Source organism: Podarcis gaigeae, assembly GCF_964106915.1.
Source record: "Podarcis gaigeae genome assembly, chromosome: 11".
Taxonomy (NCBI): domain Eukaryota; kingdom Metazoa; phylum Chordata; class Lepidosauria; order Squamata; family Lacertidae; genus Podarcis; species Podarcis gaigeae.
The window spans coordinates 29818111-29840017 of NC_139687.1; the positions used below are offsets into that span (position 1 = coordinate 29818111).

Below are 21907 nucleotides of genomic sequence, written 5' to 3' on the forward strand. Positions count from 1 at the left end.
CAATAAGAGGAGCTTTAATCAGTGAGCAATGGAAGTATATCTCATTTTTCACAACTGTTACTGTTATTTTCCTAGAGTTGATGCAGCCACTTCAAGATCAGGACGTGAAAGCTTTGGTAACTCATTCTTAAAGAGAGTTCAAAAGGGAAAAAGGCCCAATGCTTTTGGCATCTGGTACACACAAGAACAAAGCTGTCTGATAATAATTCAATGCCTCTTTCAGGTCAAAGCCCCATTGAAGGATATCAAGGAAGAGTCTATCTGGGTTCAGAAGTGACTTAAATGGCATATGGTGAACTTTAATCTTCTCAATAATTCACTGGTGCTGGAGCTATAAAAATACTAGATAATAGTTTTCAGTGTTTACTATCCGCATGCAGTTTTTATACAGTTGTGGCAATGAGAATCCCGAATTTGGTAATAAGAGCTAAACCTGTACATTTAATAAAAGTACAGGTGACCTTTTACTGGAAGAACAAATGGACTTATTTCTTCATTAGAGAAGACCTTTAAGAACATTATTAAACATAAGCTCAAACAATAAAATCAAGCTATCACTCCCAAGATCAAGAGGTCTTTCTTACCTACAAGTTGACTGGTCTCATTTTACCTGGATATAATAATGACATTAACCTCAATGAGACATGTCTAGATTTACAATGGGAATATGTTTTGGACCAATACATAAAAGTTCCATGTGTTAATGGAGGGATGTTTGCTCTGCAAATACAATGGCTTCCTTTTATTTTAATGGGACCTCTGTAGTTTACTTCGTCTGCAACCATTTTCTTGCAAGTGGCCCAGTTGCTTCTGTCACTGTCTTTGAAAAATATTGTGCACAACATTCCATGAGAGACAAAACAAAAAAATCTCCTATATATTGATATGCTCCTTTGAAGACGGAATGTTACAGAGAAGCCCAGGGTCTCAATATGGCCTGGGAAGCAGATATAAAATTAAAAACAACACAAACCAGGATGTGGGGAGAGATAATGTGTAGGAAGCAGCCCATCTACCTCAGCTAGAATTTGAGAGTCAATGCCAAACAATGCATTTCCTTTACAAGAACACATTGCAGTAATGTACATGGGAGGTTACCACAGCATGAGTAACTGTGGTCAGGCTTTCTCCATGCAGGTACTGCATGGCCACAGAAAAAAAAGACAATTGAGTTGCTTAGGCTACATAAACCATTAGTGATGGTGACAAATCAATAAGTACCGTACTCCTTTAGATCAGGTCTGGGGAACCTGTAGCCCTCCCTGGGTGGCAATGTGTCTGACTTTATGGGGTATAGGTCTTCATTAGAGGACTGTCCATTCCAAGTCTGATTTAAAGATTCCATTTCAAGCCTGAGTTAAAGATGATAACAACAACAACAATTTATTTATATACACCCCAGCCACTCTGGGTGGCTGCCAACATATTAAAAACAGAATAAAACATCACACCTTAAAAACTTCTCCAAACAGGGCTGCCTTCAGATGTCTTCTAAAAGTCAGATAGGCAGCCCTGTTTTTTTACTTGACATCTGATGGGAAGGCATTCCACAGGGTGGGCGCCACCACCGAGAAAGCCCTCTGCCTGGTTCCCTGTAACCTCACTTCTCGCAGGGAGGAAACCGCCCTCGGAGCTGGACCTCAGTGTCTGGGCTGAATGATGGGGGTGGAGACGCTCCTTCAGGTATACTGGGCCGAGGCCATTTAGCACTTTAAAGGTCAACATCAACACTTTGAATTGAACTGATCAGGAAACCAAAGAAGGGAGAGCAGGAACCTTGAAATTGCCCATCAATAGTTAGCAGCACCTGATCAGCTGATGGGCAGTTACCTGGTGAGACTTTTCTTTTTAAATTACAGTATTTATTTCTAAACTTGTATCTATACATATACAAATTTGTGTCCCCATCTGACCTCTTTTTGGTGATGCCAATCCTCTTTTGGGGGCAGTGCATAATTGGCTGCCCTAATCCCCCCAGATGCTGTTGGACTCCAATGATTATCAAGCCCAGTCAGCATGTTCAGTGGTCAGGGATGATGGGAACTGTAGTTCAGCAACATCTGGAGGGCCATAGTTTCCCCAGGGGAAGTACACTCCCCCAGAACCAACTGAACACCACTCACCAGGATGAGTGAACCATGTGCCAACAGTATCTCTCTCTTCTCTGAATCAAATCTCAGTTTATTAGCCCCCGTTCAGTCATTGTGGTACTGAGGCACTGATTTTGGACACCCGTAGCCTCACCTGAATGTGATGAAAAGGAGAGTTAAAAGCTGAGTGCCATCCACATGTTGCTGACACCTCATGCCAAATCCCCATATCACCTCTCACAGTGGTTTCACTGTGATATTAAACAACATGGAGAGAGACAGCAAGAGTGCACCCAAGGGTGCTGATTTTAGCTCCAAATTAGTTTTGTTAGAGCCATGTGGGTGCCTGATATTCACAAGCAGTATACATCTAAGTCTTGGAACGAACAACAGGGGGTGGCTATCAACATCCTGATGTGTTTGAGAGTTCCTAAAGGGATCTGACTGGCCACAGTTTAAGGCAGGCTGTTGGAACAGACGATTTTTTATCTGATCAATTCTCCTCAGGCTTCACAGGCAATCCAAAAGTTTGAGGTACAGCTTCACTAGTTAAATCACCTGTCCAGCAGTGCTACAGCTCATGATAAGTAGACCCTACTGTGGTCGTCCCCAAGGCCAATCTGTGATAAAGCTCTTTTGGGGCTGAAACATAAAGTGGCATACTGCTCATTCTGGAAAAGGAAAATGTACCACCAGGAGTCTATCCTCAGATGACCTATCTATCCTGCTCCACCCAATAAGCTGGGCACAACCAAAGCCCTTGCAATAAAATACAGCAATGTTAAATCAGAGTGACTTTTTTTTTAATAAAAAAAGTTAATCATTTTGTGGGTTTGCTTCCAATCCATCTATTTTCTTCATAATAAAAAAGCAATTCATGCAGTTAAAACACTAATTTTATCATGAAAGTGCTGTTTTATCAGAGAGTGTGAGGCTGAGGAGGTGGAAATGTCAATCTGAGCTATATAAAGGGAATTATTAAAATATTTAATATAAAAAGTGACGTTCGGTTGTAGCCATGGCAAAGTTTCCCAATGGATGAGACATAGGAATTCTTAAGAAAATGTCAGGTCTTTCTAGTCATATGTTGTATTTGAAGGGGAAATGTTATTGTCAAAGACTTTTAAGCACTAAAAGATTAAAAGTGGCACATGTTCAGTCCATTACTTTGTCACCTATTTGAGTAAAAAGCTGTTAGACTGACAGGGAACAAGCTCTGAGAAATGAAGGCTTCAGCCTTACATAGCAGCTTGACATAAGCAGGAAGGGTTCTAATTGCAAACAAAATGATAAGAATGTCCATTTCATAGACACAGCCACACATATCAAGCGTTCCAAATACTGCAGACTTATGTATGCTTTCATACATTAATTCATATTGTAAAGATTATCAAAACATGTTAATCTTATGGAAAGAGGTTTTTCCCCAGTGTGGTGGGCTCTTCTGGATACCATAGCAATCATGCCTGAAAATAACACCCAAATATCTGCACATCAAGGAGAAGGTCTAATGGTTCCACCACACTGGCACTCTGTGAATGCTTGTACAACATTGCTGTAGTGTCATTAGGAACTTATGCACTAAAGCAGCAAAATTAAAAAGAAACATCCCCCAATCCTCACAGCAGCATTGCTGAAACATATCACACATTGTGATGTGCTCACATCAGCCATACCTGGAGAAGAACCATCCATGAAGAGGACGTTGAAATCCTCTATCTTGTCATCTTATCCCAACACACATACAGAAAACAACCTCCACAATGTGAAAAGTCATTAACTTATGTATTACACTGACATCCCATCTTTTTCCCCAAAGAGCACAAAGAGACAGCAAGTGCCCAGTTGCTCCAGGGATCCTTGTGGATTAGAGTTCATATTCTATCTATCTATCTATCTATCTATCTATCTATCTATCTATCTATCTATCTATCTATCTATCTATATCATCTATTTCAGTGATCTGCCAAAACCTGTCCTCCAATTTCTTTGAAGTTCCGCACCCTTACATGCAAAAGAAGCTTCTCTTTTTTTCCCCTGCCTCATTCACAGGGTGCTTTGGAATATCTTTCAAATTTTGAGTAGGTGTGGAATTTACCTTATTATGGCTAGATGGGCACAGATGGTGGTTGTTTTCCTGTTAAACGTATTTCCAGTATTCTGTAGATCCCCCAAAATTCTGCACTTCCTCAACTGAAAATGCCTTTTGGGAGTTCTCTCGTTACATCTTCCTCTGAGCTTAACTGAAGTTTAATGACAAGAACAAACAGAAATAAAACCAAATCCCACCCATGAAAATTTCACAAAATTTTCTTCTTCCCTTTGATAATTTGGACACAATTGCATTTTCACTAATTGATGGGGAACGGCTGAAAAAGTACACCGGAGAATTTTTTGGCACAGCATTTCTTTTAAAATCTGTCATCAGTTAGCCACCTTGCTAGCCTGCATTTGCTGCTCGAGTTTGGGCTTCCTCCCGGCAGAAATCCAGGCAAATACCTATACGTGGAAATACTGGGGTGAAGCCAGCGGTCCAAGCTCTAATTTCTGGTCCTTGCTGGAATTTTCCTTCATGCGTGTAACACAAGAAGGGATCAACTGAAGTAGAATTTATATCTGTAATGCTAAATTTATCTGTAATGGTAAAAGGTAAAGGGACACCTGACCATTAGGTCCAGTCACGGACGACTCTGGGATTGCAACGCTCATCTAGCTTTATTGGCCGAGGGAGCCAGCGTACAGCTTCCAGGTCATGTGGCCAGCATGACTAAGCTGCTTCTGGTGAACCAGAGCAGCACACAGAAACGCCGTTTACCTTCCCGCTGGAGTGGTACCTATTTATCTACCTGCACTTTGACGTGCTTTCAAACTGCTAGGTGGGCAGGAGCAGGGACCGAGCAATGGGAGCTCACCCCATTGAGGGGATTCGAACCGCCAACCTTCTGATCAGCAAGTCCTAGGCTCTGTGGTTTAACCCACAGTTACTCAAGGATACTTATCCCTGCCCCCACCCACACTACATGTGTATGTGTGATTGTGCACACACCTGCTGTCTCACTTATATCAGGCTAATCCCGACCATGGAGCTTATGATGATTGAGTATTGTGGGGGAGGAAACATCCTTGGTAAAAAAAGATTTGCCTTTCTAATACTCCGTGCATAACTCTCAGCTTGCTAGTTTCCATTTTCATGCTCTAGCTATTGTTCCTCTTCTCTGGTACTCCTCCTGGAATTCTTGCTTTAAAAAAATGCTATAGTGAAGGTTTGAATGATTCCCGCCCCCTCCCACTTGTATACTGCCAGGGGACTCTTTTTGAAGACCTCACTTTTACTATCAAGAGCAAAGGAGGCAGACCTGGTGGCCTTGTGGGATTTAATTAGAGTTCACCAAGTTAGATTCTCCAAGCTCTCAAAGCCCTAATTTAAATATAAGTTCACTCACATTCCAACAGTTCCTTAGGTCCTTATTAAAATTTCAAGTTATTAAAGAGAACATTCTGAGATTTTGCACTACATATAAAATAAACCAGAGATGTACAGGCAGTGAAATACCCTTTTATGTGGATATTAAAACCCTGCCAACTGCAAGTGAGATAACTAGACCACAAATTACAGCCCTGCTGAATTCAGGTATAATCTATAGTGTCACCAAACAACAATTCTGCTGTAACTACACCTGAGCAACCTGAACAAGAAGGTTGTTGTTTTTTTTAAAGGCATTGATTCTTTGGGCAGTTAGGAGTAATAAGTATCATTACACAGACTCCAACTGTATGTGGTTGGTATAACATTCCTTTTGTAAGGATGTCATTCAAAACCCTTGTTATACACTAATGACACATCAGATCCATTTAAAATAACATTTCTTGTCAATCAAAAGCCTTGTAACACACTGAAATGATAAAAGAACCATGTATAACAAGGTTTCTGGCTGACAACACAGCAATTTGACAAACACATATATTGCATAATGTGGAGCTTTTCAAAAATATTTGATGTACTGGGGATAAATGCCACACTGATCACTCCCTTGTTCCATCACCATGTAATCTCGTATTTTGCGTCTGAAAACAGACACCTCACCTAATTATTTAACAGAAGACTGGAGAGACTTGGGTAGTAATCCTTTACCCACTTACCTGGGAGTAAAAAAATTGGACAGAGTTGGATGCCATGGCTAGAGCAAGTTCGATGGAGGCATCTTGGAGCACAGTCCGTGCAATCTGTACTGGATCAGTTTAAATTACTGCAGCAAGAGGATGTGGACACACTGCTTCAAGAAGGGCACTTAATCTCCTTCTCCCTTGACACGTGCCTATCTTGGCTTCTTAGCATTCACCATAGAGAGTTGATGGGTAAGTCCTGATTAATGCTTCACTGGAGGTGGGAAAACTACATTTGCCTTAAGGGAAGTGGTGGCGCATCCCTTCTTTAAGGGCCCAGTGGTCAACACTTCAGTTGAATACTTGAGGTGAATGCTTGAGGTGTCTATTTTTAGGACTCGCATATGATTGTGATTGTAAGTTGCTTTTAATGGTTTATTTTAAATTGTTGCAACATGCCCTGAGACCTGACGGTAAAGGGCTGGTACCAACCACAACCACAGGGTCAGGGTCCCCCCCCCCATGCCACTGGAATTACCTCAAAAGACAGTTTGCACAGGCATGGCACAAAGTGTAAGACGTCAACATGGTGAGTCCCTCTACATAAACTGTTTGCCTAGTGATAACAATTTCCATGCAGAACACTTTGAAGAGGCCTCTGCGAGGGCTGATGTATAAGGCCCCTTATTATGTAAGATGAGAGGATTCCAGAGTAACTGTCCCTCACAAGAAAATATTGATTAAAATTCTGTCTACACTGAGCAAGAGATCTTTGCTGGTTTGTCTGCAGCAGTGGTCAGGTCTATGAAGCTGGCACTGGCTGTTTCTCTATAACCCTAGAGTTCTATTAAGCAGGCAGACACTGCAACTACATAACCCTAGAAGACAACCTTCATGAATATGTATTAGCTTGATGAGCATATACTGCATTGCTTCACATTTATCTATATGAATTTAATCTACCTGCCAAGTGCTGGAGCATAGGCAAAGACAAGACATGAATGAGAAATCTTGGGATCCTGAAAATAAATTTTGTAATTTCTTATTCTTATATAAATTTGACTGACAAGGCCGCTCCACTTCCCTGTGGGATGGTGTTGTGGGCAGGACACGTGCCCTCCCCGTGTACAGTGGGGGCATGGCAGTGCCCCCACATCAGAGGGGAGTCCCGGCTACATCACGCCCCCGGCCGACCAATCCGGTTAGCCAGAGGGCATGGCTTGCAGCATTTAAGCAGCGGCTCGGCTCAGTGACTGCCCTCTTGTCTTGCCTCCGACCCCATCAGGGCTCCCCCTACTGGTGGTTGACCCTTACTGGACTACTTGCATGGTGGGCAGGATTCAGATATTCCAATGCCTAAGTCAATGCCACTCACATCCTGTAACCAAAAAATTGTGGCCTTAGTTAGCCCAGTAACCTAAAATACTGGTGTCCATGTGTCTTATTATCCATCAAATGGGGGAGGACTCGGGGCCTTGACATACACAATACAGATAAGAAACTAGTAAATACATGGAACTATATTATTTCTCATGTCACACCAATATGGGGACTAAGGATTTTTCAGATTTTCAGCAGCAGCACTAAGTAATAGCAAGGAAACAATCGATATATTCTTATTAGGAATTCACTTGGTAAGTCATCCTAGATGTTACACTAAGTTGAAGAGTGCCACACACAGTAGTGGGTTGCTATGCAAAAAACATGTAGTCTAGAATCCACTTTAGTTCCAGTGATAAATTTCAAGGACTATTCTTCCCATTCTTCCTTTTGTATTGCTCTATAAACTTATTTCTCCATCAATTGACAAGTAGTTCCTGCAAATTATTCTCTGCAGCGCAATACTTCATAGGTCCTTCGTGTCTACATTCATGAAAGCCTTAAAAAAAAAAGTTGGGTCTTTCACAGATTTGGGAGAAATTCAATTCTGTTTCCAACTGAAGACAAATTATCACATTTTCACTTTTGGACAACATGAGAAATGAAGCAATGCCAGCTTTTGAAATTTGTACGGATCTGAATTTTGCAATTCTGTTATCCAGCCAAATAATTTTTATAAAAATGCATGTAGTAGGCAAAAGTGTGCATTAAAATGAGTATCTTCATGATACTAACCTACAAAAATGTACTATATTATGATAAATTGTTCGCAAGAATGTGTGCATTAGTCAAAACTGCATTAAAATGTGTTTATTAGGAGAAAACTGCACTAAAATGCTGAATAATTTTCTGGAGGATCCTTTTTTAAAAAACAACAACTGCAGATTGTTGCAGGAATGGGGAGAGCTGCATATAAGATTGGAAAAATGAGAAACCAAGAGAAGCAAAATTGACGGATCCTTCCTTCCATTGCCTTTCGCTAAGATATCTCTCCCATCCCATTTGTTTATGTTCCTCCTCAGCTGTTAGCACCTTTTGACTTAGGTGCTCTAAAAACAGTTTCACACCCTTAGCCTAAATGTAAACTGCCTATTAACCTGCCTAAATAAATTTACACTTTGATGTATGTTTATATGGATGGAAGTCCTCCACAATTCAATGGGGACTTGCTCTCAGTGTGCATAAGAATGAAAGTATACATTTCACCTTAGTCCAACATAGAAGGATACCAGATTTATTGTTGAAATGGGAACTTTAGGCCAATACTAGAAATGGATGTGCATTTACAGACCTGAAGGATTGCCTCATTGAACACGAGCCTAGTGGTACAACTAAGGCCTTGCCCTCTGTCTGCAGGGGAGAGGTAGGTGGACACAAGAGACAGGGCCTTTTCAGTTGTAGCACCAAGACTTGAGGAAGACCCATCTGGCTCAATCTCTATCCTCTTTCCAATGAATAATGAAGCCCTGACTTCTTAGACAGGCCTTTTGGCTGCAGTATTTTTTTATTTTTTAAAAATGTCTTTTTATTTTCATTTTCATTTTACACTTGAAACAATAACAACATTTCAAATAAAAGAAATGTACAATTGTTATTGACTCCCTTCCCCACCTTCCATGGTGCATTTTATTACTTTTCCACTACATATTCTAATTACTCCCTATAGCTTATTTTCCTCATTTTAATATCTCAATTTTTTTTACTGCTGAATTAATTCTGTTACTGTTAACTTCTTAATATGTCTCTAAATATTCCATAAAACATTTCCAATCTCCCACAAATAGTATTTTATTCTGATCTTTGGCTGTAGTAATTTTAAGTGCTTCTAAGTCTGGTTTTCCTGCCAACCTAGCAGTTTGAAAGCATGTCAAAGTGCAAGTAGATAAATAGGTACCGCCCCGGTGGGAAGGTAAACCGCGTTTCTGTGCGCTGCTCTGGTTTTGCCAGAAGCGGCTTAGTCATGCAGGCTACATGGCCCAGAAGCTGTACACCGGCTCCCTCGGCCAGTAAAGTGAGATGAGTGCCATAACCCCAGAGTTGTTCACGACTGGATTTAACTATCAGGGGTCCTTTACCTTTTTTTTTGTCTGGTTTGGTCTTGGTATTCTTATACTATTTTATTAATGCAGTTGGTGTTATATTGATTTTACCGAATTAGCTGTTTTATTGAAGCCCTCTTCAGGTTTCTCTCTCCATGTGATTAAGATTGCTTGGAGGCCAAGCACACTTTGGATCAAAGCTGGTTTTGTGAAAAACACATCAAAATGCAATTATTTCTTAAGAAGTGACAGGATAGATACAGGATACTTATGCATTGTGGCTAACATCATTGGCCATCACTTCCCAAACCATGTTGGATGCAGAGTAAACAGGAACATGTACACAGCCACTGTTATGAGGCATTTGGTACACCTTCATTTAGCTGTATGCAGTTTCAACTTCATTGCATTGCAGATGCAAATGCAGATCCCCAGTCTCCCCTGCCTTGTGATATGTTGACATCTCTATACACAGCTAATGCACTGTGTATGGGAACTAGCATTACCAACCATTCTCCCAGGATAAGAGGTCATTGTTGCACGTGCTGATGTCTCGACTGGAATCTCTCCCTGTAACATATGCAGGCATTAAAGCTGTTTTCAATGCCATTTTCATTGGGAATAAAGTGTGAGCTGGTAACACTGCAAAAAATGTCACCCTAGCAGACATCCTCCCACAATAGATGACTCCACTAATGGGACCTTCTCTCCTTCACTTTCAAAGGCGCTGTGAAAGGTACCCTTGCAAGAAACATTGAGCCTTCTCTGTACTTGTACTAATACAACAAGTTCAGATATAAAGAGGGATGGTGATGAATCAATTAAACTCCTGACTATACAACAGAGTTCCCCTATTGTTAACAGAGTCTTCAATGCTCTGAAAGTTAGAGCTTCATCTGTAAGACAAAAAGAGTACAAGACTGGGAGAAATAGATACAGTGGCACCAATGTCTCATATCATTATGCACCTGCAGCCTATATCCACTCAAGCCTCCCATGAAGGCCAAGGCCATTATCTCATTCCTCAGGGTGTCCAAATTGTCAATTATCTTGTATTTCCTCTAAATTAGCCCTGTGTTGAGAAGTGCCACAAAGGAGGAAAGATAAGGGGCAAAGTCAAAGAGCAAAACCAATGGCAATGCAGCAGAAGCCAAATGGAGTAAGGAGAATAAATTGCTAATTTATTTAGCAGCTTGGATCTTGCCTGCAAAGGTATTTTTTTGACATACATCCTTTGCAGAACGACTCTGGAGAGAGTCAGCCTAAATGAATATCCAAAACTTTTTGTCTTGATATAGCTTAACTTTCACTCTTTGTCTTGCTTCGGGAACTTTGGCAGAGTTCTCAGTGAGACGGTCGTACACCTTTGTCCATCTTGCATCCCTTCAGGTAGAGGCACTGCTAGGGGAATGCTCTGCCCCCAGTACATAAACATAGCCTTCTGAACAGAAAACTTGCATGTTGGAACCTATCTACTTGACATCTAGTAATATGGCAAATGTCCATCCTAGTCTGTAGTTAGGCATGAAGCTGGGCTCAGGAAACCAAACTACACTGCGCAATAGTCCAACAGCTTGGTTTATTCTGTTCCCAGTTATAACCTAAATCAGAACTGTTTCACTCCAATGATGTTATTGGGAGAGTGATGGGGTCCAGTTCTTCCCCCAACCTCTAAGTGACCTTTCAAGCTCCGCCATCTTTCTCACATGCTACCTCTCTGCTTCCATACACCCTTTCCCTTCCCATCCATTCATCTCATTTACCTTGCTGCTGCTTAAGCAGCTGAGGTGAGGGGAGAGACTCTCCTCCCACCCCAATATTGCTCCTCTCTCCCCTATCTGGTAGCAGGAACACTGCTGTAGCTGCAAGTCAGGCATCAGAAGCACTAGGAAGTGTCATTTTTCCAGCACTGCTAACAGCTGTCAGTAAAAAAAATGAGCCATGGAACAATTCTCAGAGCTATAATGATGCCCACACATATCAGGGGCACTTGAGATTCGTATTTCAGAACCAGCACCACACCTAGTTGTTTATATGGAAGGGAGGTTTTCTATGGAGGAAGAGGCAATCATTATGAACCTAACTTTCAAGCCAAAGTGGTACAGCTCTGATGAGATTACCAACTCCATGAGGACTTTCTTTCTGTTTGCTATCCAGTTGTACAATTTAACACATGGGTAGGCAAACCAAGGCCAATTACCTTCTAAATCTGGTCCAATCACCTTCTAAATCTGGCCCACGGATGGTCCGGGAATCAGTGCGTTTTTACATGAGTAGAATGTGCTCTTTTAAAATGCATCTCTGGGTTATTTGTGGGGCATAGGAATCCATTCCCCCCCAAAAAATATAGTCCGGCCCCCATAAGGTCTGAGGGACAGTGGACCGGCCCCCTGCTGAAAAGTTTTGCTGACCCCTGCTGTAGCACATTATCATGAGATGGCTCGTCACTAAATATGTGAGCTGACTACATTGAAACATGTTTTGTCTAAGGTGATATTAGATTACTTGAAAGCTCCATCTATAGGCTTTGATCCTCAATAGCTATTACATGCATGCAGTTTTCATGCTTCTGATTATTATCCATTTAGGACAATGTGTTTCAGCACAAGCTGTTCTCAAATAAAGTGAGGATTTGTTTGTTGGTTTGTTTTTTAAAAAAGATATTATAGGAATATAGCTTGATTTATGACAGAGATGTAAATCCAATAGAGGAACCATTTGTAACAGGACATTCTGATGAAGTATAGAATGACTGAATTAAAATAGCTTCCTTGATTTTCAATGTGTGAGTTTGATACAAAGAGAATAGTCAGGCAAGACAAGACCTATACCTATTTACTTGGGAAAACCCTACTGAGCTCAACAGACAAGTATCAGATTGCACTGTTGGTTCTATTAGAGTTGTCACCCAGTTAAAGAAATCTTAGTTAATTATATGAATTTTAGTTGATAATTTTTATATAAAATTGCATATGAGAAAAAAAAACACTTGTTTGTAGATAGAGAACTATGTTTTAAAAATAGAGGTCAATTTTTACATTCCCAGATACTTTTCTTCACCCTTCTATATCCTTAGACTTAGTTATTTATACAATCTTGTTCTGCTGACCTTCCAAATGTTACTTTAATTTCTGTTCCTTGCTGTACAGCAGGAGTTTTATGAGGGTGAACAAAGAATTAGTAGCCCATTTCCATTCATAGTAAATTTCCTTTTTGCCCTTGTAGGGGGACCTTTACTTCAGTCTCTGCACTTCTGTAATATTGCGGAATTGATGCACTCACAGAGGTGAAACCTGGACAGCAAGCACCCGGGGTTATGGTTTCACTGATCAACCACTGCCTGAGGGCCACATTTATGCAAAAGAGCTAGGAAACTAAAGCATCAAAACATCTATATTCTATCTCACTACAGTGAAGATTAATGTCATGCGAAACAAAATAGAGATTCCACAATCACATATATTCTGAAAATAGGATTCCACGGAACAATGAACGGCAGAAACATGAAAATGCAGGTGTCCTGAAGCTACAGCTGCATGACTACCAGCCATTGGGGTTATTCTGATATTTGCGCTTAAAACATTTAAAATGTAGGTGCCAGACTAGATGTTAGAATCAAACGTGTGATTAATCTTTCTGTTTATTTGTACCTCTAGCATATTTCACTCTGTGTGTGCGTTTAGGGATAGGCCTAAGTCTGTAGTGCTTCTGGATACTAAGACAGTGTTGGCAAACTTTTTTCCTGTCAATGGCCAGATTCTATCAGATATAATCTGTCAGGCTGGAGGGCTGCATGCTGGCAATGGGTTGAACAAGAATCAATCATGGACAGAACCAGAGACAAAAGTTTTATGGATTACCTCCTCTGGAATAAAGACTGCCCTGCTTCAGTTTTTACCACAGCTACCTCTGTTTAGAATTCACAGTCCTAGGCAGTAGGTTCGATGAAGTTATTTAGATGGAATGTTTTTATTCTTTTTGATACAACAGTTCCTACAACTACTCTTCTGCTAAGCAAGTGAAAATCATAGAATTGTAGAATTGTAGTCTTGGAAGAGGTTATCGAGTCCAAACCTCAAAACAATGTCTTTCTGATTCTAGTGTGTTCTGTATACATACACATACATGGCAAAAAAAATCTACTATTTGTTCTCAGAAAGCTGCAGAGGAAAAATACCTAACTTTCCCCAAGCCACAGAACCAGGAATTTTGTTTTGTTTTAATAGATTTAATATTGTCAAATGAAATATTGGCCCTTCAGCTGATCTGAAAGAGGAGGTGGAAACACGTTTTAAAACCAAGAAAATAAAGAAGAAACAATTGGAAAAGAAGGGGCTTTGATGGGATGGGAGATTGGAGCAGAGGCAGGAGGCCACATGAAAGGATGTGGGTCTCACATGACTGAATGTTCCTCCATGTTTTTTTAAAACCTATGACAAGTAGAAAACTGAGACGGACTCTTGATAAGACAGAGGTGCCATTGGTAGGTGGATCACATGTCCAGGAAGTGGGTAGGCAACCTATTCTAGATGGGATTGTGCACCATCTGAAGGTACAGGCTCACTGGGGATACTCCTAGTTCTAGCACAATGCTCAGGTGCCATGGATGACATTTTTCAAGCTCCAGCTTGTTTGCCTCAGTCTATCAGCTGTAACAGTCTCACTTAAATGGATAATATAAGATCCATCATTTCCCCCTCTAATACCAATTTGTGGAAGTCCCTCTCCACAAAGTTGTGTCTGGCACCTTCCCTAGCTAGTCCTGTCTCTTATCTTTTTGGAAGTGAAACAGGGCCACCCAAAAACAAGATAGTGATTTCTGTGGGCTTGGAGTACTCCCCAGATATGTTGATGCACAGGGGTGGTATAGAACCATATTTTACTCCGAGTAGACCTAATGAAATTAGTGGACCTAATTCTGTCAGGTTCATTAATTCCAATGGGTCTGCGTAAAACATAATTGAATACCACCTTATATCTGTAAATTGGGAAAAAAAATAGTTTTTCAAAGCAAGCCCCCAAATCTCATCAAAGATCTATGCTCAGTGATTTCCAGGGTTCATGGAATATTAAGGGCAGCTGAGTCACAAGGAGGCACTCAATATCACACTGTTATTCTGCCAGTGCAAGCATTTTGGCTTGCCAGATGGAATAGTCCCCTCTCTCCTTCCCTTACAGTCTCACCTGAATTATTTGGTATAAGGGGTGAAACTGACTGTGAGAGGAGATCCTTTCACAGATTTATGTATTTCTTGCATATTCATATCCTACCTTTCCTTCAAGGAGCTTAACATGGCATTCTATACTCATCAGGTAGGTCAGGCTAAGAGATATTGACTCGCCCATGGCTGCCCAGTAAGCTTCGTGACAGAGTAGAGATTTGAATCCTGGTCTCCCAGGTCCTGGTTCAACACTGTAACCACTTCCCCACATAAGATTTCTTACATTCATTACAGCAACAACTTAACAAAGTTAGTGCCACGTTGCCCTACCCTGGAGCCATATTTTCATAGATGCTTTCTCCTACACATCGTATCTTTATGAAACCTCACATCAATAATCCTATTTTTACATGATCAGTAAAAGGAAAGTCATTTTGATCATACTGGCGCTGGCAATGGAATCAGACATGCCAAATGAACATCTGAAATGTAAAAACTCAGTAAAGTTCAAAAGCAAAAACCAAACAAACCCTTAAGCATGGAAATAGTCATTAGCTCTGAGTTGCTCATACAGTTGCTCTATTCATGCAGAAAGAGAAAATTCCATTGCTGAAGTTTCAAAATACATTCCAAAATGATGAGGCCTAGGTTTTTTTATTTATTTGAAATATATCTTACCACTCTTATTAAAAAAATAATGTTACATCAGAGCTTTAAAACAGGAAACATTATAACACAGCAAACAAAAAAACAAACAAACAAAAAACCATCCCTAAGACACAGCACAATAGGTAATAAAGGCTTATAAACAAACTCAACAGCACTCCAAACTTCAAATTTTGCCAATACACATTAATGAGAGAAGCACAAATCAGGTCATTTCATACAGAATCTTGAATAACTGGATCCCTAAAGCATCCCCAACAAACATGTACTGAAAGATTCAGGCAAAGTGTTTAAGATGATTTTCAGAATATTAGTTAGCAGTCTATTTGGAAATCAATGCCTACATTTAGTATCAAGATGTAATTTTTATTGCGATACTGCGAAGTTCATCTCAATTTGTTAATCAAATAATCAAAAAGATTATTAATCAGCCTAAAATTAAATCAGATGAAAGTCAATTAATTACTTTACTAGCTGACTGAGCAGTCTTCAAGAGAATCTGTTTTCCTTTATCCACTGTGGGATACACAAATTATGATAGCAGTGGTAGCAGTCATTGAATTCTGTGAATGGGTCTGTGACAGGTTTTCTACTACTCAGATCTTCTCACAAATATGAGATAAAAGGTCTGCAATCACCCCTAACAAATTAGCTATCTTTTTCCAGATTATAACATCTCTCCAGTCATAACAGAGCAGCAATAAGGGTTCCCAAAGTGACCCAAAATTGGTTTGCTTACATGGGATTGGGTAGAAATCTGGTTTGGTGGGGATTTTAATGCAAGCCTACACACTTTTCTGCTTCCCAAAAATGTGACAACCAAAACACCAGTATACTTTGAAATTAACATTTTCCGACCAAATAATGTGTACAAGAACAATACAGAGGGAATACACAGAAAATGCATATATTGGTGAAAATAACATATAAAATGCATTCTATTAAGGAAAATTGATCATAAAATTTCCATGAGGACTTTAAAAAACCCAATAACCCACAAACTGATGCAGAAATTTGGAAAATGGAACTTAAGACTGGAAAAATGAGAAAGGGAGAGAAATTGAAAGTGGCAGGTTCATTCATCCCTACTTGAACCTGCTCATGTAGCTCTAGAAAAGTAAAATTACTCCGCGCTATGCAGACAGGTGCTTACACTTAATCAAAACAGACACATCAGTCAATATGACATGCCAAGGAGCAGTTTTCTCAAAGTAGTGCCTCTGTCTCTCTGGACTGTATTTACATAAGTGTAAATAAACATGTGCTAGAAATATAAGAGGAACTTGAGCAGAGAAAAGCCAAAGAAGGAGCAAGCCATGGACATAATCTGGAGGAAACAGCTACTCTTGTATGATAGCAGACCTGGATGAGTTTAAAAGGATGGCAGATGTACGCAAAACAATGAAGTCAGACAGAAAACCTGGTACAGCCTTGATTAAGGACAGTGTTATTATACAGGCTCTATCTTTCAGGCAGAAACCAACAGTATAGATAAAGTGTGACTCTCTGCATAGAACATTGCAAAGAAAGTTTGGGAAATGGTCACTGTGGCGATCACACAGGGTCCCCGGACGTTTGACAGTCTATTGACCCTGTGCCACCACTGTGATTGCTTTCTTCGCTGCCACCAACCCGTTTCTCGCAGGTACACACGTCAGTTGTTAACATTAACATTGTTAACATTAACAAATAATCAAGTTTATTTTATAGGCATGAACAAGCTTATGGTTTCAGTTAATTTTTCTTGTCAGTTTCTTAATCTTAGTTCCTTAACTATCCTATTCGTTCCTAACAGCTTCAAAATGATTATCCCAACTAACTATCTGACTCCACCTAACAATTCCTCTCACTCTCTCACCACACAACTCGACCAACCCACAGACTATTCCTCCCTCTTCCTTCTCCAACTCCCAACTCTCAACTGAACTTCACACAACATCAACTCTCACTCTAACTCCTCCTATCAGTTTCCACTGGCCAATCACATCACACTCATTTTAACCCTTTCCTTATGACTCACCTAGGAGGCAAACGCCACAGTCACTTACCCGTTTAGGGTGGGGAATGGTTGCGGCACAACTCAATGCATCTCCTTGGGATGGGTTGGGAGGTGGAAAGGGCAATTCATTGCATCTGGCCATTGGCTTTGGTGGGTACAACAGGATTGCCCATCAAAATCCACAGTATAAATTGGCCAATCATGGCCTTCAAAGTGGGTGGACCCTCAGTGGCAGACTGGAGGGAGCAAGGCTTGACTCTGGATTGCCGCTATGGTTCAAAAGGGCGACTGCACTAGGAAGAAGCAGCGCAATCAGTAGCAGATCAACCCACCCAGTAAATGGGTCTGTTGATGATGTGTTAATGAGACCATGTTATGGATGCAATTTGTTGCTGTATTTGGGGCCGGGGAGGAATTTGACTGCAAACAAATTGGGCCCAACTTTTGTCCGATAAGGCTGACAAAAGGATTGGGTTGAATCCTGAAGACCAAGCATGTCCAACAGGTCGATCGTGATCTACTGGTCAATCGTGGGGTGTTCCTGGTTGATCCTGGTTGATCTTTGGACCCTTAGTGATCTGTAACAAAACAAAAAAAACTCAACAACTCTTCCAATGACAATGGGTAGATCACTGCTTTTTTTTTTATACTGTGAGTAGATCACAGTATCTTGGGGTTGTAGTTACAGGTAGGTAGCCGTGTTGGTCTGCCGTAATTGAAACGATAAAAAAAATCCTTCCAGTAGCACCTTAGAGACCAACTAAGTTTTTAAAATAAATTTGGAGTCCTATGTACACTTACTTCTGAGTAAAATTTGGGTAGGATTGAACTGTTAAACTTGACATGGTTTCTGCAGAAATTAAACCAGTAAAATACAGTTTTCTTTCTCCATTAGGCAATATTATGCCACTAGATAGAACTGTAAACATGCTATATCTGAAACAAAAAACTTAATGGCCATATACTTCTGAAACATAATTTAATTTATTGTTAATGGCTTGAATCTTTCCTGGGGGTCAAAGGCATCTTTTACATCAATTTACAAAAGCAAATTAATGTTTTGAAGAAAATGTAAAAGTCAAGTTGCTTGGGAGTACATTAAATTATATGCTAGTTAATGGTGTTAGAGTGATAGTTTAAAAATAAATTGCCCATAATACCTTTTAATAAAAGAGCTAAATGAATTTTTGTTCTTTGCTAAAAGCAGATGCTTCTTTGGCACTGTTTTGAATCCCATTTGCCATGTATATTTTGATTAATGCTATGCTGGATAATCTGCACTCTATGGTCTAGGTTCAGTAACCTCACTGTAAAATAATGAGCTTTCAAGTATATATAAAAAATCACAATAAAACCATACACAGTGAGAAGCACTGAAGATATTTAAGTGAAATGGAAAAAAAATGAACCTTTCATGCAGTAAATTTGCTCAAAAGTGAAACTTGCATTTCTCCATTTTTATTTAGTCATCACTCTGTGCTCTAAGAACTGGATACACAATCAACCAATTGTGTATGTTTTTAATAAATACATTTTATTCCCTAATAGAGCTGGCAGAAAATTACATGAAGTTCCTGGTTATGAGGAGACTACTGCAGCTCAGTATGCATCTGGTACATGCAAGTTTGCTATGTAGGGTCTTCAAGAAAAAGGACCAACTCACATATTTTATAAAATATGTAATACGATTTATCCTTGCTTGTCAAAAGAGATGAATTTCAGCCAAATGCAAGGTAATAAATAGTAATGTGTGCAGTATATAGTTGACTTCTCACCCTTGGCATTTTAAACCAAAATTCTTTTAAAGAATTCATTTTATACGTCATAAACTTTCCTATTGTGTTTCCTGTTTTGACTGTCTTTGCCTTTCGATTTCTCATAAGAAATGGTTACAGGAATGAGGCAATATTGTCAAGAATATGTACTTAGTATTTTATTCCCATGATGGTCATGGAATAAAGAAGCACGGAGGGAGAAAAAAAGGGGTTTTGTTTCATTAAATTGGATCCTAGAATAAAAAAGAGGAACAGAATGTGTGGGATATTTTACAATGTTTATAGAAAAGTCATTTCCAGATAGGATTGATGCTTGCTTTCACAACACATAAATGCTGTTTGAGGTGCAGGGGAAATTTATTTCTTTTAATCAGTCAGAATGTGAAATGTAAAATTCAATCAAATTCATTGATGCTGTTATTACACAAAAAACATGCTTAAAACACAGCTGAAAATTCACAATGCAGCATGACTTCCTAATTATGTTTCCTCTACAGAAGTAATTTTCTATGTGCAACAGCCAAGTGCTACTCTGCAACAGATAAAGGTCAGGATGTGAGCCTCCATGGATATTTAGTGGGATTTAATTGAAATAACAACAGACTGTTAAGCATGCTGAACCTTTACTCAATCTTGGGGAAAGAAGTAGTTCTTGCCTGCTAACATAGCACCTTTGCTTATGGTTTCTAAGAGCCCTTTCACACAGTATGAGAAGCGGGAAAAAGGGAGTGCTCAAATTGGTTTTATTTTTGGCTTTTGGAATCTTTCTTGAGAGACTCCCTTCCCACATGACTGCAGGGTTGTTTAGTCATGACTCTCCTTCAGTTATGCTCATGAGTTCATAGGCTCAAATCCAGTTGCTGTGTGGGCCAACTGGAGCCCATACCTCGAGAGGAAAGGCAATAGCTCGGTGATAGATCACAAACTCTGCAGATATAAGAAGCCAAGTGAAATGATACGTTCACTGTGATGGGAAAGACGCCTTACAGAGACACTGCAGAGCTACTAACCAGGTCACTCCTAAACCAGGCCCAGCACCAGTTGATCATCCAGGTTAGACACTGGCCAAAGGCCTCAGAACAACCCACCATCTTGACCCAGGTGTGCTGCCACTCACTGTTTCCGCATTGGGCCCATGGAGGGCTGTTTCAGCAATGGGTGGGCAAGCTTCCCACTACTGAATGGGAGCCAAGGTTGCTTCCCTTCCTTGGCAGCCATTAACCATCTTAATTTACCCCGGATGTAATGCCCCAGTGAACAGATCTCTAAAATTTACACAGCCTAGCAGGTGTGGCACATCATGTTTCACTGCTTGAGCCGAAACAGTAAGTGCTGTACTACTCTGATGCACCATTCTGCCAGTGGATTTAGGGTGAGATCTCACCAGACACTGGAGCCAATGCTGGTGGCAGAGAGAGGCCACCTTAGGGGCTTCTCTGCCTGAGGTCACTGCTTCACCCTCCTTCAGGGGTGGGCCTATCCTGCAACCTAGCCTAGCTTGTAATTCTTAAGATCTATGGTTTTCAGAGATTTACAGGCTCAATAGGATCTATGGAATCTGCAAGGGCAGCAGCAGGAGAAAACATAATTGCACAGTTCTGGCAGTGTGTGTGGCTGTTGGATGTACCACTGATTGTGTCATGCTAAGAGCCTCTGAAATCTGGTGCTGGCCCCATTCCAAACAACCTGTTTGTTGAGCATTCCTTCTGATCCATTTGCATCCCAGAGCCCTTGCACTGCCTTCCCAAAGCCTGGTAAGCATATTGATGCCTTCTTTACTAGCTTCTGGGAGTATCCCAGAGACCAGTAAGGAAGGCACCTACTGGCTTACCAGGGTCTGGAAAGGTTGCAGGAGGGCCTGGGAAGCTCTCAAGGCCCTCCTGCAACCTTCCCAGGCTCCAGTAAGCAGCCCACTGCTTTGCAGGGGCAGCCAGTTCCGGGGGTTCCTGGCTTTATGTGATTTTGCCTTTGTGCAAACCTAAGAGAACCTAACACTTGCATAATTGGTGGGCTCACTGTATTAAGGAATGCATAGAGGCACACTGGGGTGTATCTGCCAAACACTTCAAGAATAAAATCACACACATTTATCATAAACTGGGTACCATTGTTGGATCAGTACTGTCTGTGGACCTGCCCAGCACCTCACTGGAGTCACATATTATTGGATGAATTTCAGTTAGTGAGAGCTAAGGATGTGGACAAGCTTCTTGCAATCTAGTCTGTTGAGTGGAACCAATTCCTGACTGCAGAAGCAAAGAGGTGTGTATACTGTCATCATAGCCATTAACTGATAGGCCCTTCCCCTTGATGTTATGCTTGTCTTGCACAATTAATTCATTAATTCATTCCTTTCATTTTTGCTGCTGGACATTTGCCAGAAGTTAATGGCAGCTGATTTCCTGGGCTCCCAAGTTACTCATGCAATATATGTAAGGTTTTCCAAGAAATGACCATAACATTATTTCATAAACTCTGTGCCACAAGGTCAAATAAATGCAATCTGACATCCAGGAATAATTCAGATTCCTTCTTGATGCAAGATTTCTTTTTTTCTTGTAAGGGCTTCCAAATAGCTCTTAAATATTTACTGTTTAAAACTTAATGTTTACTGCGTGCAGGCCCCAATCCAGATAAAGTTAGTCACATTTAGCCTGCATCCTCCACACACTTACATGGGCGTAAACTTCAT

The 21907-nt window shown here is 40.5% G+C and overlaps 1 long non-coding RNA gene across 4 annotated transcripts in view; it reads right to left on the reverse strand.

The window, feature by feature from the left end:
* LOC310827376 overlaps positions 1-21907 on the reverse strand; it is a 481425-nt gene that overhangs the window by 303171 nt on the left and 156347 nt on the right. For all 4 annotated transcript variants that reach the window (XR_014556310.1, XR_014556311.1, XR_014556312.1 and 1 more), the window contains one exon: positions 17490-18018. This is a non-coding gene — a long non-coding RNA (uncharacterized lncRNA). The remainder of the gene's footprint in view (positions 1-17489; positions 18019-21907) is intronic.